At 39.1% G+C, this 26,165-nt stretch overlaps 1 protein-coding gene across 1 annotated transcript in view; it reads right to left on the reverse strand.

Annotated features, from left to right (window-relative positions):
* Window positions 1–26,165, reverse strand: part of ESRRG (estrogen related receptor gamma) — a 672,170-nt gene that overhangs the window by 465,188 nt on the left and 180,817 nt on the right. The window contains exon 2 of the mRNA XM_061160036.1: window positions 1,480–1,571. The gene's annotated coding sequence lies outside the window, so the exon portion shown is untranslated. The remainder of the gene's footprint in view (window positions 1–1,479; window positions 1,572–26,165) is intronic.

Genomic DNA, 26,165 nt, shown 5'->3' on the forward strand with positions numbered 1-26,165 from the left:
CTCATTCCCTGTTGCTTGATTTTTCCCCTTCTCCTGCCTCGCATTACAAAGCAGGTGCATTCTTGAAAAGTTGAGTGAGTGGACATTGATTTTTTTCAAATCAAATCATATTTTAAATGCTCTAAGAGAGTTAGTTATTTATAGGAATCTCATGATAAATTATTTTATAAAGCCAAGCTATCTTGAGAGTGCAGATACTCGCCCCTTCATGGAAAGACACTGTCAGCATGCATTTGAGGCCATATCCAGTTCTCCTAAAGCAGGGCATACCTACAGTTTTGAAGAAACACAGATTGAAGTATCACCAATAATTAAAACTAAATTGCTTTACCCAAAACAACAGATAACAACCAGAATCACGTAACTGAATGATATGGGGCCAGAACTCCAATTCATGATTGTTGGAGCTGAAGGAACACAGAGAACATCAGATTCATTTCAACCCACTTCACACATGGAAGTGTATTCTCCCATTGCCTAAATCATGCTGCAAATTAAGCAACTTGGGTGCGATGAAAAAGGTAATTCAGCTCTGAAGGTCATTTTCCACATGGAAGCAGGAATTTGTTGAATGCTGTTCAGATAATCCAGTGACTCTAGAGGGTTCCATACCAGGCAGGATGGAGAGCACAGTTTCCGGCATCCTTGCTCTGCCTGGGGGGTGGGGAGTGGAGTGGGGGGTGGGGGGCATGCGTACCAGATGCCTCACTGAGCCCCCCTTGGAGAACCATGCAGAGCAGTGCCTCCTCTCCTGAGCTGTGAACCTGTTCGAGCGTCTGATGGAAACACAGACCCTTTCCAATTTAAGAACCCCTCCACCCTATGATCCTCATAAGTCATTACCACAGAGTTTATGGATCCCGGACCAATTGAGTAACTGATGAAAGTCTAGAAAAGTAGGCATTACATGCTTTCCTTCAAAAACAGAGTGAAGAAGACTTAACATCTAGATATATTTGGAAAGAACTAGGCATCCAACTGGGACCTGACAGATGCAAGTACTTTTACTGAGTTCACAGAAGGCAGAATCAAGAAGGCTTCCTATCTTAAGTACAGGACAAGACCAAGAGAACAAAACTACTTGAATTTCTCGCGCACTGCCCAAACAGAAAAAGTAAGAAATAATCTGACCCTGATAGCTGCAGCCTAATGGCCAACACAGGGAATCAGTAGAAACACAGCAAAACTTTTCAAAAACAACCATGATATCATTGCAACACGCGTTCCTTAAAGTCCCACTTGTCGGAATATCCCATAAAATAAAACCTGTGAAAAGCTTGAAAACAATGTTCTTGCATTTTAAAAGACAGAATGAGGGCAACATGGGTGACTCTTCACATACTAATGAAATCCTTGCCAGGACCACAGGGACAAAGATGTGAAGAGGCCACTTAACTCTTTAGCGTGTAACATGTGGCATTACGTTCTGTGACTTTAAAGGATCGTTCACGTCTCCTAAATTTTTAGGGAACAGCTTACCTTTCAAACTGCAACAATGTTAGCGTAGAATTTTTTCCTTACATCTTCATAATGTAATATTGTTTCATTGATGAACCAGTAAATTGTCAGCTCTATTCATTTACGTGGCCCGAGCAAGGATCCAACCCAAAAGAGAAAAAAAAAAAAAAAAAGTGAGGTCAATTTCCTTGGCTGGTGCATTTAATAAAATCTTCCAGGCAAGAGAGTTAAGCACACATTAATAGCTATGACTTAGCCGCCTTCTGCAAGTCTTTGATTTTCCTATATATACTCAGGGCTGAATTAACACTAGCGCTAAGGGACAGTCCTCATGGCTTGTTTTAAGTTTTCTTCCTTTTCAGCTTTATCAGATTTACTAATCTTCCGCTTCCCTCTTATTTATAGTGCATGCTCTGGTTAAGGTTTGAAAGCATTTTCCATTATAACACCCATTTATAACTTTGAGAAAAAAAAAATTCTTCTATCACAGGGCTCAAGGGACTTTCTACTTATTTCACGTTGGTCTCAAAATAAACAAGTTTCTCCAAATGGTGTGGGTGGGGGGTGGTTCTTATTTCTCCCATTCTCAAAATGAGACAAAAGGAAGCAGGTTGAGAAGGACAAGTTTAAGCTTCGGGTACTTTTTTTGTTTCTGTTTGTTTTAAATTTGGTGGCACCTTGTAGCACGTAGGATCTTAGAATCCCGACCAGGGGTCAGACCCACACTCCGTGCTTTGGAAGCGTGGAGTCCCAACCACAAGCCCACCAGGGATCCCGAAGCCTCGGTTTTAAATAAGCCCACTGTGCATTTACCAAACATGCTCTTTTACAAAATCCTGTTTTTTCATAGAGTGTTTATCAGAGGAAATGATTAGATTGAAACTAATCTAAAGACTGAAACTAATCTTGTAAAACTACCAATGTTTTGCCGATCTTGACCTACAAAAATGGCAATTCCATACGAACTAACTTAACAGACCTCATATCTATATCCTCGTATAAAGAAAACTGTTCTGAGCAACACATGGATCACTGGGATATCCAGGGGGATTCTGTGCTGGACTTGGGACCCAGGGGAGGGAGAAGGGGGAAGGAAAAAAGGTTGTGACCAACAGATAACTGAAGGGTCCTGACAATTTGTCTGGTGCAGGTTCACATACAGTTTGTTCAGTAAAAGATGTGGGAAAACTCATTAATTCTATGGCACTAGGCCATTCCCATCACACCCCTTGAGGCATGAATGTGGTAACTGTAGACTTCGGGGAGTGAATACTTCAAAGAGATGCCTGTGCTGTGATTAGAAGATTCTCAGAGGGGCTCTAAATCGTATTCACTCAAGACACCCTTCAAACCCACAGCTTTTTGCCTTTTCTTTAAAGAATGAAGTTAAAAGTAAAATGCTTGACAATTAAACAAGATTGAGGTTTCAATTTCAACTTTGCCTTAACACCCCAAGACTACAAGAAGCAATTGGAACCAGACTTTGATCGTTTGCTTTCACGCTGAAGAGGAACTATTAGGGCACTCGAGAAACAAAGGGATCATTTTAAAAGTTTTTGCGGAAGGGAGGGCTGATGATCAACGAGCCCAGGAGACCAAGGAGGCTTCTGGTACAGAATGGAATTTGACAGGGTGTAGAATCAAGAAAGGGAGATACTAACTAACAGAGAAAGACAAATATCATATGATATCACCTATGTGTGCAATCTAAAAAATATGATACAAATGAACTTATTTCCAAAACAGAAATAGACACACAGACATAGAAAATAAATGCCATGGGGTTACCAAAGGGGAGAGCGGGGGAGGGGAGCGGGTGTTGTCAACTTATGAGTTTGGGATTAACAGAGAAACACTACTATACATAAAATAGGTAAACAACAAAGTCCTACTGTATAGAACAGGGAACTGTACTCAACATCTTCTAATAATGGAAAAGAATATGAAAAAATTCAGTTTTGTATGTATATATAACTGAATCACTTTTCTGTATGCTTAAAAGTAACATGACATTAGGAATTAGCTACATTTCAACAAAAAAAGAACCCTCCCTCCAAATAAAGAAAAAAAAAAGATGCTCTGCAAATAAAAATAGGAGGGTATATTTGATATACCTACTAGTGAGAAAGAAGGCTAAATGAGTTGCATGTGAAAATCTAACCCTATTTATATTCTATGACTGTGAATATAGGAAGCCTGTTAAAAATCTGCAATTTGTACAAATATAATGAAACATTAAGAGAGAGTCCACTCAAGTGACACTACAGGGTAAGATGCCCTTGGGAATCTAATTTAGGTTGTTTATTATTATTATTATAAAGAAAGCCTAGGATTCCAGAAGTACGAAAGAAGGATTTGAAGGGACAAAAATCCTTCCGGGGCTGAGTTCATCAGATAATATGTTACTGTCCAGGTAATCATGCCAATGGTCATGACCAGTGTGGTTGTGATTTCAAGTTCACATTTAAAATACATAACTGGTCAAAGCCTATCTCTGAAATCAATGAAAATTCAAACTAACATTTACACTGTAGTTACAGTCTTGGGAACAGCGTCTCCTTTTGACCTCACATGCAGCATTTATCTGTGAGCAGAGGCATTCAACTCAGGATCTTCTCACTGTGACCACCCCCACTTGCAGGGGCAGCCCAGGTCAGTGGTCAGTGGGATGCTGGTCTCAGAGTCTTGGGGAGGAAGAGTTACTGCTTTAGTCACTAAACTCCCTTTCAGACATGCACAAGACCTTAGGAGTTGTTGCAAGAAGAGGAAAGATGGATGCCTAGTGCTTCTAGAATTCCTGATAGAAGAATTTGGAGTCTTCTAAACCCAATGAGACATGAGCTAATTGTCCAAGGCCAATTGAGGTCTTGTTATTTGGGGGTTCTTGAAAGGTAGGGGTGAAGGAGGAATTAGAACCTAGCTCTTTGATCCCTTTTCCCCCTCCCCCAGTTTTTGCATACTTTTGCCATAAATCTCTCATGCCCCCCTCAGACTCTGTCCCATTCAGGGATTGGTAATGAGGGAAGATGGATGGGCATTGGAAGGGTATGTAGAATTTATTCGTATCACCTCAATGGTCTCTTCTTACTATAAAACGCAATATACATATCCCCAGATCAATTTCATTCTAAATGGTGACAACCAACCCAGGTAGAAGATTTCTTCTTCAGTATTGCAAATAATGTCCTGAAGAACAGAAGACAACACTGTTGTAGACCTGAAGAAGTTGTGTCGCGGCTTGATTGAGAATTTTGCGGGTAATCTAGAAACTCTCTACCATGTACCTCTTTTTCCTCATCTGCAGACAGTCTGAATCACAACCAACCAGTTTTAAAATGGACAGTGGGACACTGCTATGTTATAAACTGGGGATTGCCTATCCTCAATTCATTACTGAGACGGGACATATAAAGTCACAAAAAATAAATTCATTCCAGGATGAAAAACTACCAGCTACATGCACATAGACTTCTGCTTTGCACAACTTCACTGGACATTCTTTCACAAAGATTACAACGTGATGGTACCACACCACCATGACTGCACAAAGTGGGGCTGGCTGGAGGAGAAAGCATCTGAACTTTCGCCCCCTAACCCAGAGTTTATTTTTAAAGCAAAGCCAGATAATCAAGTCACCAGTTTCCCATCACTCGCAGTCACTAACCCCAAGGCAAGAGAACTTGCACCACCTCAATCCCCACCACCAGCAGCCTCTGGGTAGTAACCTCCTTAGGAAGATGGAGAATTACCTTTCTGCCTTCTAATAGATATTCCAATACAAAGAGAAGATATTAAGCACATAATGTTCATAAATCATGGTGGCACTACAGTGGAACCTAATGATGGCTATCCTTGGGGAAAAGCACATTTTCAGTTCCAAAGCCTAAGGAATAGGTCTTACTAGGACTCACCTGTAAAAAAGCTATGACAAAGCTAGACATCATATAAAAAAGCAGAGATACCAGTTTGCTGACAAAGGTCTGTATAGTCAAACTATGGGTTTTCCAGTAGTCACGTACGGATGTGAGGATTGGACCGTAAAGAAGGCTGAGTGCCGAAGAATTGATTCCTTTGAAATGTGGTACTGGAGAAGACTCCTCAGAGTCCCTTGAACATCAAGGAGATTAAACCAGTCAATCCTGAAGGAAATTAACCTTGAATATTCATTGGAAGGACTGATGCTGAAGCTGATGCTCCAGTACTATGGCCACCTGATGGGAAGACTTGACTAACTGGAAAAACCCTGATGCTGGGAAAGATTGAGGGCAGGAGGAGAAGGGGACGACAGAGGATGAGATGGTTGGATGGTACCACCAACTCAACGGACATGAATTTGAGCAAACTTTGGGATACAGTGAAAGACAGGGAAGTCCGGCATGCTGCAGTCCATGGGGTCACAGAGCTGGCGACAACTGAGCGACTGAACAACACCTGTAACATACTTACAGATACCAAAGCCTGTGCATCATATACTCTCAAGATGTAAATGAATGGCAGAAGTGTTTTAAAAGGGAGAACAACAATAGTTCCTTTAACTCAACTGAATATGACTTTAGTACACTGTCAGTAGTAGACGATAAGCAGAAAAAATTCCAAAGCTTTCTAGACTCCCTGCCATATGTTGTTCACATGGTTATAAATAAGTGTGATTATTTGAAGATTTGTTTCAAGATTTCAAAAAAGGCAATCAGAAAAGATTATCCATAGGACTTCCCTGGTGGTCCAGTGGGAAGACTCCACACTCCCAATGTAGGGAACCTGGGTTTGATTCTTGGTCAGGGAACTAGACACCACATGCCACAGCTAAGACCCAGTACAGTCAAATAAATAAATAAACACTTAAAAAAGAGAAAAGATTATCCTGGGAAGGCATAGGATGTACATCTTTGGGGACAAAGATGACTTCAGCCCCCCAAATCCCTCCCATCAAGTTTGCTATAATTAAAAGAGAAACAGGGAACAATATTGTCAACATGGTATTTTAAAATGACCTTTGAAAGGAAGAGTAGGTCAGAGACTGGTATGGTTTTGAGAATGGATAATAGCCCATCAATGTAGATATAGCTTTTTCACTGATGGATACAATGTAAGGCTTTCCTTCAGTAAAGCTCAACTCCCAACTTTAGAGTCCTGATTTAGATCTCCGAGTAGTTGCCACTGTATAGTTAGTCTTCTTAAATCCAATAATACTGGTGATCTTCTGATGTCATTTCTGAAGTTTCTCATTCAGAAAAGCTTCTCTATAAGAAGGACATGGTATTTTAAAAATAAGTGGCCAAGATCCTCGATTCTAGCACATTTCCAACCATTTTTCTTCCACTTTAACCCTGGAAACATGAAAAGTCAGAAAGGGAAAAGAACAAGGACAAGCAGCAGGAGAGAGTAAAGCTGAAAAACTAAGAGGAAAGAAAAATACTGGAAGGAAAGAGAAGGTTAAACGTGAGTGAGCACACAGTTCATTCACTCCAACTTGGAGTACTCAGCGCAGTCAAATTTAAATAGAGGGCAACTTCCCCTTGGTTTATCACCCCTTTCCCTGAAGAATGCAAGAATGCCACCGCTGGCAGAGATCCTGGAGATGGTCTACTCCAAAGTCCTCATGTCACCAGTGAGGAAAATGAGGCCCTGGAAGGGAAAGTAACTTCAAAGTCAGGGCGGGAAGCCAGGTTCATTGTGGACCAGTCTAAAGGTCTACCAACCACAGCCACCTGAAAGCAATAAAGGCTCTTTCGAGTCATGCATGCATGCTGTTGCTCAGTCAGGTCTGACTATTTTAGACCCCATGGACTGCAGCACGCTGGGCTTCTCTGTCCACAGAATTTCCCAGGCAAGAATATTGGAGTGGGTTGCCATTTCCTCTTCCAGGAGATCTTCCCGACCCAGGAATCAAACCCGCATCTCTTGTGTCTCCTGCATTGCAGGTGGATTCTTTACCACCTGGGAAGCCCTTTCTGAATCACAGCCAATCACTAATGATCCCAGGAGTGAAGTAAGATGGAGATACCCTTCTTTCTCTGGGGGGAAAACACAGATCAGCTCACAGTATTTAAATACACAGGAAGAGCTGGAATTGGGCAAGGCCACATCTGACCTAGCTTCGGGGGTAATCTGACCCTTGGAGACAGCACACTCTGAATTTAGAAAGCTCCAAGTCCAATTTCTTACCTTCCCAACAAACTGTCTCTGGTGGTGATTATGCCGTAACATTTCTGATGATTAATTAAGAGACGTTCATTACATCACTTGGCTTGTAATTAACAGCTCCCCCTGTCTTTAATAAAATAGATAGCATGATATAAAATAAAAAAGGGGGACCAAGTGGTAGGTAAACCCTAAGCCCAGATGATATCACCCTCCTCTGCCATCAGGATGGAGGTGAAGAAGCAAAAGGCTATGGAAAAGATGAGTGGGGTGTGCTGAAGAGGGAGGTGGGGGGAGAAGGCAGGCATTTGCTCAATCAGTACCTATTTTCAGAATTTCCTTCAAGCTGGCTCGGACTGAGAGTCATCAATTATTTAAAAGATGTAACATGATGCTTCCTTTGTTGAGGCAAATCTGCAAGCAGACCCCGAGAGAAAATAAAAAATGAATTAGGCAGAATGTATTAGTCTGCTTGAAGAAAACAAAGATTTAGCTATTGGGACTCACTCTTTTTAGAAACAGTTCAATTTTGTCTCCAAAATTCATAGACCTTTTTTCTCCCTCTCCTTACCTATTTATTTATTATTTTCTACAGTAGATCACACAAAAGGGGGCATGAATCATTTCCTAAACTTCTCCTTTCTTTTCAGATTCAGCTTGATGTATTGTCTTCATTTAAATTACAAATACACTAATCTGAAACACTGTTTACCAAGCAGCATTTTAAATGAAAGATACAAGAAATTGCATCACTCACATTTTAAAAATGACTTTAGACTCCGGACCTCATAAAAAACAGCCGACAGTGTTCTCTGTCTTGGCTGCTATATTTCAGTCCAGCTAATGAAATTCAATTAGTGAGCTTTGTACTTAGGACATTATGATTCTGATGGTTGGTCTGATCAAAACTGGTGTGCCAAGCCCTAGTTCTGTTTTCTGGCAGACCACAGTTAAAAGAAAAATTCAATAGGGTAGATTGGCATGGGGAAAGTTAGTTTCAGAGGAACTCACTTCTCACCATCATTAAAAAAATATGGGAGGAGGAGAGCTGTTCCCTAGAAGGGTTTTATTATTTACTAATCAAATGGATTAACTCTTGAAAAACCTCAATACCTAAGTCTGTCATTATCAGTGTTAGTCTTTCCAAAAACAGCAACTGATCTAAAATAAACCAGTAATCAACTAGAATCAATAAATCATAGATTTAATCTGTTTTTAGGTTTGGATCTGCCTGCGCTTATATTTCAAACAAAAAGGACAAACACTGGACTCTTAGTGATGTCTTTGTATTAATTTTGTTCTTGTTCAGTCGTTAAGTAGTATAGAACTCTTTGTGACCCCATGGATGGTAGCCCACCATGTTCCTCTGTCCATGGGATTTTTCTAGGCAAGAATCCTGGAGTGGTTCGCCATTTCCTTCTCCAGGGGATCTTCCTTAGCCAGGGATTGAACCCATGTCCCCTGCATTGACAGGCGGATTCTTTACCACTGGGCCATCAGGGAAGCCCAGTGTCTTTTACAGGCCTTCCCAATTAAACAAAGCAATAAGCATCAAACAGGAAATCCTCAGCCTTTACACTGAACATTCAGATTACACCATCAGTTCAAGAGGTGCTGTATCTTTAACACCTGAAAGAATTTAACACTTGAAAACAGATACACATTTAGCAAAAACCACTGAGCTGGAGCCTAGTACATTACACATCTTGATCCTCTACCTGGACCGTTGGCCTTTGATTCAAGGGCACATCTGCATGGATCAGGTTGAACGGCAAGACACAACCTAACTCATCATTATATGGCCTGATTCTTTGGACAGCAAAAGCAGACAAGCAAAAATGGAAATTTCAGATGGACATATAGCCATTGGTCTGTTAATAACAATCCTAATTAACTAACCAATTGAGACCTGAGCGTCTATTTCATTTTCAAAGATGTTTTCTTAAAACACAAACCAGGTCATACCAGTTTTTTCCTTCTCTCACAGGAAAAGACATCCCTATCCAACTTGTGATAGAAACCAAAGAAACCTTGGCATCCCTTCTGTGTCACCACCATTATCTATTCCATATCCAAATCTTACCCTCTTTCTGGAAAACAATTACGGGAACAGTCATCTGATATTCCAGAAGTGGAATCTGACTTCCTGGTCCATTCCTTGGAAAGCTGTTCTAGAAGCTTTTGGTTTTACCTGAGAGTGACCCAGGATTGAGTACAGACACTCAGCCTGGACTTCTTGTACCCTTGGTGCTATTTTTCTCTGACTTAAAAATTGTACATCCCCCATCTGTTCTTGATAGGAACACATCATATAGATATTTTTTGATGATAAATCCATTTGGAAGTAAACTTTTTCTTGTGTCAAATGCAAAAGGGAAAATGCACACTCACTTCCTTCCCACAAACAGGCTGCCTCTGATGTGTTTTCTCAGAATTCATTAGTAAAATGCCTTGCTAGACTGTCTTGCTCCAGCTTGCTAGAGCAGAGTCTGCGCCTCTCTTCCCAAATCCACACTGAGTGACTTCACTTTGGTAGCTTGAAACCACACACAGCAGGAGTATTTACATCAAGGAAATCACCAAATGTCACAACTCAGGCGTTTTTACACTATGGTTACCAAAGGGAAAAGGTGAGGGGAGGGATAAATTAGGAGTCTGGGATTAACATATATATACACACTACTGTACATAAAATGGGCTTCCCAGGTGGCTCAGTGGTAAAGAATCTGCTTGTCAACACAGAAGATGCGGATTCAATCCCTGGGTTGGGAAGACCCTCTGGAGAAGGAAATGGCAACCCACTCCAGTATTCTCGCCTGGGAAACCCCATGGACAGAGGAGCCTGGTGGGCTACAGTCCATGGGGTCGCAGAGTCAGACACAATTTAGCGACTAAACAACAGTATATAAAATAGATAATCAACAAAGACCTACTGTATAGCACAAGGAAATCTACTCAATACTCTGTAATAACCTATACGGGAGAAAAGAATCTGAAAAAAAAAGTGGGTTTATGTACAACTGAGTCACTTTGCTATACACCTGAAACTAACACAATATTGTAAATCCATTATACTCCAATATAAAATTTTTTAAAAATCAGGTGTTTTTTCATCCTCTTCCCTCACAGTTAGTTTACCAGCACATCACTGGAAAAGGCTTTAAGTCACTGTTTGCTTCTTTGCAAATAAAAGGTACTATAAAGTGTTTTAGGAGGTCCCTTGTGGTTCAGATGGCAAAGCGTCTGCCTACAATGAGGGAGACCCGGGTTCGATCCCTGGGTTGCAAAGATCCTCTGGAGAAGGAAATGGCAACCCACTCCAGTATTCTTGCCTGGAGAATCCATAGATGGAGGAGCCTGGTAGGCAACAGTCCATAGAGTCGCAAAGAGTTGGACACGACTGAGTGACATCACTTCACTTCACTTCATAGAGTGTTTTGCATTGACACTCATCCTTTTTCTTCTCTTTCCCTCTTTTGGGGGAGGCTAGCCAGAAGTTCACCACCTCCATTCCTTGGCACCAAGCTTGACCATCTTTCCCAGCCACTCTTGCAGGTAGGTGTGGTCAGGTGATTGAGTTTCCCTCCATGGAAAGAGACTAAAAGTGAAAGAAGCCTATCCATACTTGGGCTGTAAGCCACCCCCACAAGTACATTCCATAATTTTTCCCTTTTCACGGGCTTCTGTAAATGATATGGGCAACCCTGGATGCCACTCATCGAAGAAAGAGAGTGATAGGACAAGAAGAATTCAACCTTCAAATCCCTTCTGGAAAGAGACTTACCCCAATCGGGAACACCCATTGTGAACTTCAAATGTGAGAAAACAATAAAGTTTTTTTGTTTGAACAGTTTACTACTTGAGAGTTTGTTTGATTCACCAGTCACCATAACTATAACTGAGCACTCTTTCTCCTTTTCTTTCAACCACTCTTTCCTCCCCCAGCTGATGTGGTAAATCCAGAGATGAGGATGGATTAAGACTGAGGAGACTGAAATAGGAGTCCTAATATACAATACTGACTGCTCACATAGAGTTTTTATTTCACTTAAGAGTTCTGAGTTCTCTGTGTTGTTCATGTCAATAGTCATTAGCCAGAAACCCATGTTTTTCCCATAGGCTTATGGTATCGTGTGTAGCTCATTCTTTCTCCCTTTAGTGATGTCATCTAAATAAAATGTTTCAATTTATAATCATTTCCACATCAGAAATGTATGAGGAATTCAACCCATATACCCTATGTCTTTTTCAAGGAAATTAACTAAAAAGGCAGTATTGATATTATACAATTAAAATGAGGGCTCTTAACATATTTCATTTCCCCCTGACCTGACTTTCTTCACTCATGGTGAACAAAAAGTATGAATTCATTATTTGCAAATAGTCTGGATTGCTTAATATATTCTAGAAGGAACTAAGAGTACACATACATGTACTCAGGCATGTATGTTTCTGTCCCTATCAGGGGCAAAAATAATAATTAAGGTAAAGGATAAGGAACCATTCTAAGTTGTCAACCGTGTAGGCTTAGTGGAACTCTAAATATATTTTTAGTCCATATTTATGTATTTTAAGGTTTTCTCTTTCTATAACACTCAAGGTAAAGAAAAAAAAAAAAAGAAGGGAGGGAGGGAGAGAAGAATAGAAAAACAAAAAAAAATTGTTTTAATCTTTCCATATTATTTACTATATAAAGCATCACACATTTTCCTCCTTGCAAGCCTGCATAAAGAGTCTATTTGGGAATGTTTGGAATTTTTGTGTTTTAAAAAATTTAACAATCATAGCTCTGAAGCTTAATCACTTGTATGTGTTACAAGACCAGATGGTTCAAGTGGGTGTTTGTTTACAAGCTCTTTGTATAAGGTTTTTTAGCTGCTTTTTAGTCCAAAGCTGGATATTTTAACTAACCAAGAAGGCAACGAGGAAAGAGCAGCCACTGGATTTCACAGACCCCTGGACTATTAGACTTCACTCCACCATCGTCCTGCCCACATGTACAAGGAAGGGTGTAGGGCCTAAGAAACAATAACATTTGTATGCCATGCTCTGAGTTCTTCACGGAACTCGGACAGGCTCTAGAGGAAGAAGGCATCTACCCTGGGCTCAGCACTGCTGGCTGCTGGCAGTGGACCAACCAGAGAAGAACAAAGCACCCTGACTTCCTATCATCTTTAACTACCTTGAAGCTCTAGAATTTAAGATTTCCTGTTTTAACTGGCTTTGAGAACTGAGTTGTTTGACCAGTCTCATCCTCCTCCAGCTTTCTCCTTCCTGACGTGGATGAAAGGCGAGAAAGACAACTTCTTCGTGGCTGCCCCATTCTCGGTTTCCTCTGCACTAACCACACAGCCAACATTGGAAAACATGCAAAGGATGCAGGTTTATTTACTGCAGAATAAGTCCAATAACATTAAAGGTTCCTTAAAGGAGAATGAAAAGTTTCATCAAGGAACAAACTTTAATGGCTTTCAAAAGATGAACATATACGTCTTGTTTCCTGGGTGAGAAAATCCCCTTATAGTTCACTGTCTGCTCTGGGGCTCACCTTCTTTCAATAGAAAGAAGGCAGTCAATACTTGCTTATTTTCATTCTTAATAAGATTAATGATGTTCAGCACAGTTAGCCCACCTAGAATTAATATCTTACAACACGAGCTATCTGTCCTTCATGGGTTTCCCAAACTGGTATCCTTCCTGTGACCACCCAATCAGTTCCAAGAGATAAGATATTAGAGCAAAAGGGGTAAGAGACGTACATGGATATCTTGGCATTTCAGTGAACTTCTATCCTATTGTACAACAAACTAGCAAGATATTAAATCCTAACAAAAATGGGTTTGATCATTATCATTTCAGGCATTTGATTCCTCTTCTTTATTAGTTTGGGGTATAGATCTTTTCCATAACTTCTTTGGCTTAACTCAGCAAAATGTGACATCATTTAACTGCGTCTTTAGGATAAGGCTTGAGAAGAGAATGGCAACCCACTCCAGTATTCTTGCCTAGAGAATTCCATGGACAGAGGAGCCTGGTAAGCTACAGTCCATGGAGTCACAGAGTTGGACACAACTGAGTGACTAATACTTTCACTTTAGGATAAGGAATGCACACCATTTATTATTCATTCTCCAAAGAGCCACACAGTATTTTGCACATAGCTGGTGTTCCAGAAAATGATGCTGAATGAATGAAGGAATAAATTACTAGCATTGATTATTCTCTTCCAATCTTAATGAATGCAAAGCTTACTTTAATACATGTCATTAGCCTTGGCAAAGTAAAGTCAGGAATACCTAGATAAATGAGCATATTTATGACATGTGACTGTTTTGCCTTCTGAAGACAACTCTCAAGAAAGAGGATTTTCCCCAAACAAACAAAAAGAACCAACTGATATTTAGAAGAGAATATGAATTTTTCTTTCAACACTTGATAATCATTTGCTTATAAAACTAACAAAAAAGACACACATTGAATCAGGGATGTCTAAGTGGTCTCAGAAATAGGATCACCTGTCCCTATAACATGACAGCATGAATCCAACAAATATGTTCCAGATTCTTCCACATATGTATCCCGACTCTGGAGCCCAAAAAACCTGTCAATAAGCTGTGAAATTCAGTTCAGTTCAGTCACTTAGTCGTGTCTGACTCTTTGCGACCCCATGAATCGCAGCACGCCAGGCCTCCCTGTCCATCACCAACTTCTGGAGCTTACTCAAACTCATGTCCATCGAGTCGGTGATGCCATCCAGCCATCTCATCCTCTGTTGCCCCTTCTCCTCCTGCCCCCAATCCCTCCCAGCATCAGGGTCTTTTCCAGTGAGTCAACTCTTCGCATGAGGTGGCCAAACTACTGGAGTTTCAGCTTCAGCATCAACTCTTCCAATGAACACCCAGGACTGATCTCCTTTAGGATGGACTGGTTGGATCTCCTTGCAGTCCAAGGGACTCTCAAGAGTCTTCTCCAACACCACAGTTCAAAAGCATCAATTTTTCGGTGCTCAGCTTTCTTCACAGTCCAACTCTCACATCCATACATGACCACTGGAAAAACCATAGCCTTGACCAGACAGACCTTTGTTGGCAAAGCAATGTCTCTGCTTTTTAATATGCTATCTATTAGCATAATCTATTAGCTATCTATTAGCATAGCTGTGAAATTAGGGGGAAATAAAGAGTGTTTTCATTGTTTATAGCCTTCAATAAGGAGAGTGTGTATAGACAAATTCAAACAGACTTGAAATATTTTCTTGATTTTTTTTGACTGTGCCAAGTGGCCTGTGAGATCTTAGTTCCCCAACCAGGGATTGAACCCAGGCCCCAGCAGGGACAGTGTGGAGTCCTAACCACTGGACCTTCAGAGAATTATTTGTCTTGACTTTTAACAAAGGAAATCAAACTTAGCACATATACTTCCTATGGCAACAGTGTCCACCATATAGTAGTTGCTATGGACTGAATGTTTATGTCCCTCTGAAAATTATATGTTGGATCCTAATGCCCAGTGTGATGGAATGTGGCCTTTGGGGGTAATTAGATTATGAGAGTGACACCCATCCCTGGTGGTGGGACTAATACCTTTACAAAAGAGGCCTGAGTTCTCCCTCCTCCCTTCTTCCATGTGAAGTTGCTGCAAAAGACACCATGTGAGATGAGGACCTCACTGGACACCAGATCTACTGCAGCCAGGACTGTGGACTCCCCAGCCGTCAAAACTATGAGAGCTGAATTTCTGTCATTTAAAAGGCACCTAATTTAGGGTACTGTCTGATAGCAGCCCAGACTAAAACAGTAGTCAACTTTTAATTAAAACTTGTTAAATGAATAAATGTATATAGCAGCCAATTCTGTATCAAGGTGAAGATGAGGCTTGGGTATAGAAAGTTAAACCCAAACTCAACTTCTGATTTGCTGAAAATCCTCCCCTTACTGTGGACAATGATTATTTATTCTTATTTGTGACATAAAATGAATGGGCACTTGAAATAGAATGCTTAAAATCAAGATGGGATTTTTCAAAATGCATCACTTCCTAATTATGCTACTATATATTTGTCTTATCTATGTTTTTCAAAAAGATTATGTCTATTGTATCTGGGTAGCAGAAATACTACATAACAGTGTGCTACTCTGACTATAACATGAAAGTATCTAGATAGGACATTTTACACCACAGAAATTGGCAAACTCTACAGTTCAGGATTTGATTTATTGTTTGGTTTACTGTCTTGTCTTCAGAAATGATGGATTAAAATGTAAATAAATTAAATTAATAAAATAAAATGCCCTCTCACATTAAAAAAAAAAAAAGATGTGATTTTCCTTTCATCATATCCTTCTAAAAAGCCCTAGGAAAATCTAGCTAGGCTTCTGCACACATAGAACCACTCCTCTGCAGACTGAAGGGGAGCAGAAACACCAGCAGTAGCTATGAAATATCACTGGTGGTCACTATTTATGTTTTATATACTGTCAGCAGCAACATGGTCAGCATCAGACACAGTTATCCAGGCACTTGGATGATGCAGCAAGCGTCAATACTGATGCTACTATTTATAGCCCAATAAACTATCCTTTGAACAATATTAGTAACATTAAGCTTAGGTAGCACTCAAAGTACTAATGCCTTAATATAGATATATTGCTATAAGCATAGTTTACAGCACGGAACATAAACACAAATCCAGTGACACTAATAAATCACTTTCTTGACTGCTTAAAAATGTACTGCCAAAATGGGCTTTATGCATTACACAATGGAGCAGAAGGCAGTGATATATATTTAAATTTTCCATTTTTAAGCTGTCACTCAAAAACTTTTCATCCTTTTTTTAGCTTATTGATCTTACCGGCTTGTGATAACTGCTTCAACTGCTTGGTTGAGCTGTTTTTAGCTTCCGCTTCTTTTTAATAAGAGCTAAATCAGGAATCATAAAATGCTACTAATTTAGCATTTTTCAATAGAGATGGAAGTTACAAACAGCACAAAAATAGTGCGATTCTCATGTCTTATTGCCCTAGAATCCCAGATTTAATTACCATGTGGTATAGTATAATGAAGGGGATAGTGATGCTGTGTATCACTATAAACACACTGAAAATAAAACTTGTATTAAATATGCCAAAATAGTTGCTCCAGGTTTCCCGATCCTTTCAATTAAATATTTTTGCACATGAATGAATTATAGGTGTGTTTGTATATAGGTTTTTTATTGTTGTTGTATATAGAATAGATTCTGTGCTATTATTTCCTTTCCTTTTTGTTCATTTACAAAGAAAGTGCCATTCCTAAGGTTTTTGCTATTCCTTACCTTACAATATACTGTATTGGCCAAAAAGTTCATTCAGGTTTTTCCATGAGATCTTATGGAAAACCCCAAATGATCTTCTTGGCCAACCCAACACACCTGGCATCAAAACAACCAAAATATCATCAGCAGAACAGCAGAGCTGATTAGCTAGTTACCTGGTCAGCCAACTTGCATGATCCCCTCCACGCCACGCATGCTCTTCAGTTTGGAGTAGCAAATTATTAACCACAGTCAGAAAACTTCTCAAGGCTGATTTTGGATCAGAACCTTGACCTCTCAGACCTGCGTCTGCTCTCAAAGGATACTGTCTCTGAACTCTTCAGCGAGTTGTGATTTGTGTCTCCCCTCACTGCTAGCCCCAAAGTTCAAGGCTCACTGTGGAATAAAGCTAATTGCCGCTATTTTGCAAACAGCTGCACGGAATGCGGAAGCCACAGCCCCCCAAGGCCCGATCCATAATAAATATCCCCGTGACCAGTGTACCGTGTGGTCCTGGTCGTGGCTCTGAGAACAGCCCTGAATCTCACCGACTCAGATAGGACAAAGCACTGGATTTGCTCACAGTGCAAATCCCATCACACCTTCCCCCGACGTCCTCTCCAGAAGGAATGATAGTAGCAACTACTAAACTATTCTCAGAGGCAAGAACAGCTGGAATTTTAGTTACTATCACCATATTTAGCTTCTGAGAGAACCTTGAGGGCATGCAAAATAGCCAAATTCATTTAAAAAGTACAGATGAGAGAAGGGAAGACTTTTCTTTTAGTGTATTTAAAATCATTAAAACTCCTCCATGAATACTTCTTGCTCACTGGACAGCTCCTAACGTGAATAATGTTAGGCTGCCTGCATCATTTCAAACTGAGTCCCCAGTTCGTTCCTGACACAGCTTTGGTGCCAGCTTCTAGCACGTGGCCACCACCAAGAGTCATCATGTTTCAGCAGAACTCACCATTCTGTTTCCGTATCCCTTGTTTCCACAAATGCTACCGCTTCGCTGAACATGTCTCACAATCACACACATTGCCCCCTCTGGTTTGTGTACCATCTGTGTATGTAAATGTACGTGGGCGGGTGCACACCCAACCGGAGGGGCACATTTTCATTCCTCTTCACATCAATATGGTGATGCATTTCCCGCTTAGAGCTTTTCTGACAGCCGGACGAAATGGTAGCTCCAGTGACCAGGGATGTCCTGGCTTCTCCTTGCAGAAAGGTATTCAGCGCACGTAATAATTATCCATCCATCTCGTTCACACTAAAGGCATGGCAATGCAATTTTAGCCTTATAATCAAGACCATATGACAAAAAACCAAGGCCATTAGGGACCAATTTTGAGGATTCTCTGCAAGACCATGATTTTCCAACTGCACTTACATATGCTGAATAGTTACCTCTGCACGACCGCACCTGCTCTCATTTATGGAGCCCCTCTGCTTTCCAAAGCTATTCTTAATAATGAAATAGGGTAAAGTTTTAAAGGCTGGCTGACTTTTTTTTTTTCTTCATTAATTTTTTTTTTCATTTCCCTAAGCATAATATGAAAACGCTGAGGGTGAGGTTTCTGCTCATGCCACTGACCATACTTCAGGGTCTGCTTTTCGCTCTTTCTTCTTCGCTTCCCCCTCTGCCCTGACCCCTCCATCCTTCCTCTCGGCCCTGCCTCTGATCTGAAGCCTGATCTTCCCGGCCCATAGTTGCTCCACGTGGACTTCTGACCACCCCACTTCAGGTTCAGTGACATAATAATAATGATGTCTCTGAGAGAACATGATGTCATCATAAATCTAGGAGCTGTCCAGCAAAGACTCCACTTGTAAAGTAGAAAGATAGCCAGAGTTACTTTGAAATAATACAAAACATGGCTCAAATATTCTTTCATGTCTTATCTAAAAATGTTTAGAATAATGAATAAAGCCATGCCCTTTAATAGATAAAGCTATAAATACTAAAAGCAATAATATGGTCCTGAATTAATGATTTATCAATTTGAGGGGCAATGCGGGAAAATAATCATTCGACTAGTAAGAAAGAACACATTATAAAGCTTCCACAAAATAAAAAACGACCAAGATGCTAGATTTTACTACCATTACTTTGGACTCTCTATGTATAGACTCTGCTCAATCCTATTTTTTAATCATTCAAGTGACAAGAAATTATCTCTAAACATCAATTAATTGTCACCTTGGTTCTTTAAGCTCATAAAAGGGCATCATATTATCTCAACTCTGGACATTTGTCTAAAATTACAAGATAATGGACCTTTTAATGCAAGTCCACCACTAATTTTTTTTAAATTGTAAGACAGCATGGATAAATAATGCCATAAGCAATAACTCAGTATAATAACATTAAAAAAAAAAAACTTCATACAATCCCTCTCCATCAAAGAAGTAGTCATACATTGCAGATGGCCATGTTTGAGAAAGTTCTGTGAAGATACCTGACAAAAAATTCTTACCTCTGCATCGAGACCATCAAAACCAATCTGTTTGTTTTGCCCAATGCTCTGGAAATACAATTGTTATCCCTACTTCTCACTGCTTAATTTAACACAATGAATCTTGGCCTGTTCTTAGTAAATAAGGGCCGAATGTATTGTGCAATTTCCAATATAATGCACTAAAAAGTTCCTAATTACTTGATCAAGGCATGTGGAAACAAGGGGACCATATATAAAAGGAGCCTATGATCATGGCTTGAGTATTCCACCAGTAGAACAAAGTTCTGATTATCTAATCAGGTTCTAAATATGTGCAGATAATGTATCGTCTATAAGAGGGTATATAGTTCGTGTTAAAATATGAGCTGTTTCCTCAGTTAAGGTACTTGCCAGCTGACAGGCAGAGGAGTAAGTTATGACATCTCAGTAGTGATCCCAACCTGAGTATGTGTGAAGTTAGCTGTTCCTCTGATTGTCACCTCACTGGAACTATTTGCATTGGGAGCAGCACACGGAGTTGGTTTCTACCTTAAACGTGCATCTCTTAAAATGCCTTCAAAAAAGCCTGCCCAGTGGTGCTACTCTGGAAATGAAGCCATCATGTACCTAGAAGCTAACCTGTCACATGCTTGACAATGCAGTTACAGGCAAGAGAAAGGGCCAAATCTTTCAGAAGAAATCATACCATTTTGAAAGCTACCAAAGGTGGGTGTGAACAATTCCTGTGCCACTCACGTGCCAACCACTTATCTATCAAAAGCATTAAATCAAGGAATAAACAAAACCAAACTTTAAAGTAGAAAAGAAAACATAAAAAAAAAAAAAAAAAACAGGTGGAAGCCTAGTATTCTGCAATAATCTTAAAAGTATACTTCTAACTGTAAAGGTGATAGAGAATTCAAGACGATGAAGACAAATTATGAAAAGCACTGTATCACTGTGATGCCAGATGAGCAATGGATAAAAGTCATTCCAAAAACTCTACAAGTGGAAAACGCTCTATTAGATTTGTATATCTTTGCTAGGGCTTTGGAAATACCTCTTTAATTTTGCTCTCTTCCTCACTCGTCATTAAATACTTCCTCTGAGTCTCCTCTGTTGATTATTCTTCATTTCCTCATCCCTGAATTGTTAAAGAAGCTAAAACCTTGGACCTCCTTTCTATTCTACATTCACTCACTAGGTGGTCACGGCTAGCCTCTGTAATTTTAAATACCATACAAATGCTGACAAATCAAATGCATAACTTTAGCCAAAATGTTTCCTCTGAACTTCAGCCTCATCGATCCATCTTCTCCTTCTGAAACAATTCATTTGGATGTCTATTATGCATCTCAAAAGTAATATTTCCAAAATGAGTACTGATTATCCTGTGTCCTCGAATGACCGAGCACCATCTCTGAGCATCCCTGCTGTTCCCTCTGTGGGAAGTTTCTTGCTTCCCATATCTGCCTACCCATTTCCTCACTTTTTTTAGTAATTTCTAGAATATTCTGACTAAAAAAGCAACCACATCTTACCCATTCTCTATTCTACTTATCCATTTTTTTCCATAATATTTAGCATTAAGATGTGATATTTTTAATTGAAGTATAGTTAACTTACAATGTTTTATTAGCTTCCGTATAGAGCAAAATGATTCAGTTATATATACGTCTATATATATATTCTTTTTCATATTCTTTTCCATTATAGTTCCATTACAAGACACTGAATATAGTTTCCTGTGCTATACAGTAGGTCTTTGCTTCTATCTATTTTATATATAGTAGTGTGTATCTGCTAATCCCAAACTTCTAATTTATCCCTATTCCCCATCTTCCCCCTTTGGTAATAAGCTTATTTTCAATGTTTGAGAGTGCGTTTCTGTCTTGTAAATAAGTTCCTTGTACCAAGTTTTAAATTCCACACATAAGTGATATATAATATTTGTCTTTCTCTGACTTACTTCACTTAGTATTACGATCTCTAGGTTCAGCCATGTCGCTGTAAATGGCATTGTTTTGTTCTTTTGCATGGGTAAGTAGTATTCCATTGTGTGTGTAAACATATGCAAACTTACTTTTTACTCACTTTGCTTCCTTTCCTTCCTCCCTTTTGTCCTGTTTTCTTTTCACCTTTCCTTCTTTATTTCTCTCTGTCTCTGTTTCCATTTGCTTGTTCCTTACTTCCCTCCCTCTTCCTTCCTTCCTTTCTCTCATTATTTATCTCCCTATACCAAAATGTAAGCTCTATCAAAACAGAGAACCTCTGTTCACTGCTATATGTCCATTCATTCCACTAGTGTGCTGTCCACTATCATATTCCCAGGTCCTAGAACAAATTTTTAACTGTCAAAAGTATTGAGGTGACTATACATTTGGACTGTTTGCAAATTTAAACACGAGAATTTTTATTCTTCTACTGTGTTTCCTTAAAAAAACTACAATTTTATATTTAAAAAGAAAAAAGAAACTTAAAACTAGGATTCCAAACAGAACCTAAAATGCATAACATGCTTTTTTTTTTTTTAATGAGGCTGAATAATACATAAACCAAATAGACTTTCTAGAACAAAGTGAAAAATTATATATAGAGATAGATAGATTCTATTAAGCAGAGTAATGATAAAATGGATAAATGAATCTTTGCTGACTGCTAGCCATGGGTTAGAAAATGTTAATCCTAGCAAGAGCCCCATGAGGGAAAATTCCCACTTTATAGATTAGGAAATTAAGTGTTTGATCAACTTGCAACATTTATGCAGCTAATCCCAAAGCCAGGATTTAAACTGTATTATATTGTATTGGTTTGCCTAAATATACATACACATGGTGTGGGTATAAATTTAATGTGAATTAGAAACAGAACACTACAGAACGAAGCCTGGAATACAAAGAAGAGAAAATGTTAACAATTCTAGTCTCTTGGAGGCTTAACATTTTTAATATGCATATGTTTTTATAAAATTATCACAACATATGTATGTTTATAGTTCTTAAATTTTATTTTTGTGATAGTTAATATAAAATATGTATCATATATGTAAATAATGAAACATAATAATAAAATGAACCTTCATGAATCCCCTATCCAGCTTAAGTAATAAACATTGCCAAAACTGGTAAGGTTATCCAGGGACCTTTTTTAATTGCACATAGCTCCATTCCTTACCAGGAATAAACACTATCTTGAATTGTGTGCATATCATTTTTTGTTTTCCCTGGATATTTTACCACAAGAATCTGTCCTTATATAACATAATTTACTTCTGTCTGGTATTTCAAGATGGTGTCATGTAGCATATAGTCCTTTCTGGTTGTTTGTTGTTTTCTCATTAAATATTATTAGCATCTTTCTATGATTTGTCTGTGTTGATGCACATAGCTTGTGGGTCATTGATTCCATTGCTCTATCATATTCCAGTTTATGAATATACCAAATTTACTTGTCCAGCCTTCTGCTAACTTCTTCTGTAGACATCAAAACATATTATAAAGCTACCATGAGATAATGTGTTCTTTATACGAGGACAGACAAATTAATCAATAATACCTGGAAACCTGGTATCTAACAAAAGTAAATTGCAGATCTGCAGGGAAAAGACGAACTACACTAAATGGTGCTGAGATCATTGATTGCCTTTAAAAGGAATCCTACCTTAAACTGTCTATACACAATTGTAAATTTCAGATGAGTTACAATTGTGAAAAGCAAACCTCTAAAACGTCAAGTAGACAGCACAAGAGAATATCTTCATGACTTTCAGGTAGAAAAAAATATATTTTTGACAACACAAAAAGTGTCAACCATCAAGAAAGACTGATAAATTCTATCTAACTGAAAGTGAGAAGATCTTTTCATCAAAGGATACCATAAAGAAAATAAATGGAGAAGTCATGATTCTTGGAAGATATTTAGGATACATTTATCTATTTCTTATTAAGAATTTCTTTTTTAATTATACTCCAGCCTTCTCTGAAATAGTCACTACTTAAATGCCTTCCTTTTATAGGTTCTTTGTCCCTTCCTAGTGCTTTGAAAATTAGGGACGCCATAAACACTGCTGACTAACAGATTTTTATTTTAGGCTGTTTTCTGCTGCAGTACATGTAAAATTTTACCTTGCTTTAAACAAAGGCTACTAACTATAGGTGGCATTGTTGTAGCATAGATCATGTTCTCAATTACCTGTATGACAGCAAAGACTGATACTAGTAAAACTTCATTTAAGTTTTTTAATTCAATTGAACCAGAAGGTCATTGACACTTCAGTAATTGCTATTGAAAACCATTTGGCTAAAAGAGAAAAACACACACATAGATACACACAAAATAAATTGTGACATAATCTGTACTACAGATTATTCATTTTAAATGGATTGTCTAGTTCTTGTTACAAGATCATTATTGCAATTATTTTACCTAATAAATTTCTTAATGATTCTGAAACAATGGTCAAACGTGACATAATTTATACAACCCAACTAAAGAAAAATTGGCAGTGCTTTTTTTTGGACCACAAACAGAAAGCCCAGTTTTTAAGCTGTGTTCTAGTTCTAAACTATGGAATAAATACAAAGGGATTAAAAGAACAAGAGAGGAAGTGGTTTGCAAGAAGCTGGGGGAGCAGCCCTCTTGCTATAGATGGGCAGCACACAACATGAGGCCCTGTGTCTTCCAAGGGCCACCGCGTGTGGGTGACCAGGCGGTTCCCTCCTGATCAGAGAGGTCTGGGAAAGTCTTTGGCTTTTCCTGATTTCCTCTCTGTTTCCACTCCAAGAAGACAGGGTTAATCTTGTTCAGTCACTCAGTCGTGTCTGACTCTGCGACCCCAAGGACTGTAGCCCGCCAGGCTCTTCCTCTGTCCGTAGGATTGCCCAGGCAAGAATACTGGAGTGGCTTGCCATGTCCTCCTCCAGGGGATCTCCCTGACCCAGGGATTGAACTCAGGACTCTGCTATCTCCTGCATTGGCAGGTGGATTCTTTACCGCTGAGCCACCTGGGAAAGCCAGGGCTTAGTATAGCTTAAGTGTCTAAAATTCCCCTTCTCTATAAATGTTTAGAAAAGTACTCCCACTCAAAAAGTATGGCAGAGAGCAGGGTGTGAATGAAATTCTCAGACTAGATATTTAATCTGTCAAGTCCGGCATCTGTCATCTCATTAACTGAATCTTGAGTTCCCACAACTAGGAACCTTCTGTTTTGTTTGTTTGGGTTTTTTGTTTTTGCTAAATATGAAAAAGTCACTGTGAGGCTAACACATTCTCTTGTTAAAAAAAAAAAAATGAAGCCATGCCGCAACACGGGTAGACTTAGAGATTATCCTGCTAAGTGAATTAAATCACAGGCAGAAAAACATCATATGGTATCATTTAGATGTGGAAGGTAAAAAAATGATACAAATGAACTTACTTATAAGACTGAAACAGACATAGAAAACAAATTTATGGTTACGAAAAGCAGATGGGAGACAGGGAGTTTGGGGTTAGCAGATACAAACTACTATATATACAGTAGATAATGAGCAGGTTCCATTGTATATGATGGAGAACTATATTCAATATCTTGTAATAAACTATAATAAAAAATAACATAGATATGTATAATTCAATCACTTTGCTGTACATCCAAAATGCAGCACTATAAATCAACTATATTTCAATTACAAAAAAAAAAAAATAAAGAAGCCAGTACAATACCAGAATGTACAAATAAGAGTACATTATTTAAAGAATCACTGAAACCTTTTCATTTCAAACGTGCTTTTTAAAAACACTGTGTTTCAGGGCTACATAAACAATATGATACATGGAAACCAGAGCTCAGAAAACAACAGTGAAAATAAACACAGGTGTGGAAAAGAGCAACTGAGAAAATATACACGTTAATATGACAAGATGGTGACAAGCCAAAGGAAGAACTAGGTAGATTCCGTCTTCTCACAAACAGATGGTGGTTTCTGATACTGTGACAACAACTTGGGCTTTGAAAACACAAACACCTGAGTTTAACACCCATCTGTCCATCTGCGTCATGGACAAGCCATGTGACCCCGAATAAGTTCTGTCCTCTCTCTGGGCTGTTTACTGAGAGACAGGAAATGCTATCCAACCCCTGAGCGATCAGAGGATTCGATGAGATGACATACTTAAAACACTTCGCAAACTGTGAAGCACTACATAAATGTGATTCATCTATTTAAAGCGTAATTATCAAAATAGACTCTCCCTGAGGAAAGAACAAAGGAAACGGGCTTACTAAATTATAGAAAAAGGAATTTCTATGACACAGCAGCGGGGAAAGCGTCCTGACTGCGACAATGATTGCGAGGGAGGGGACAGAGTTACTTTCTGAAGTGCAACCACCACTGCTTGACGCAGAATTAAAACAAACTTTCTTGGAGAGAAAGGCATAGAGTATGTGACACTTGCTGATGCCACTCAGGATAAAAATTGAGTTCAAAGTTGACAAAGGTCCCTCTCTTGTTCAGTCTTCTAAAGACAGCCTTCTACTGTGTCTCTTGGCCCCAAGGAACCTAACCATATCAAACTGTGTAATTCTAAAGTATTTGCTGGCTCTCTCTTGTAAAAGTTTAATCAACATTTGTCTATCCCCCTCCATTATCCCCAAATGAAGCCCTTTTATCTATTTTTACAGTAGGTTTTTGTTGGTTATCTATTTTAAATATAGCAGTGTGCACATATCAATCCCAAACTCAATCTATCCTGCCCTAAGCCACTCCCCTGGTAAACATAAGTTCATTCTCTAAGTCTGAGTCTGTTTCTGTTTTGTAAACAAGTTCATTTGTAATTGTTTATAT

The sequence above is a fragment of the Dama dama genome, chromosome 14 (genome assembly GCF_033118175.1).
Source record: "Dama dama isolate Ldn47 chromosome 14, ASM3311817v1, whole genome shotgun sequence".
NCBI classification, from domain to species: Eukaryota; Metazoa; Chordata; class Mammalia; order Artiodactyla; family Cervidae; genus Dama; species Dama dama.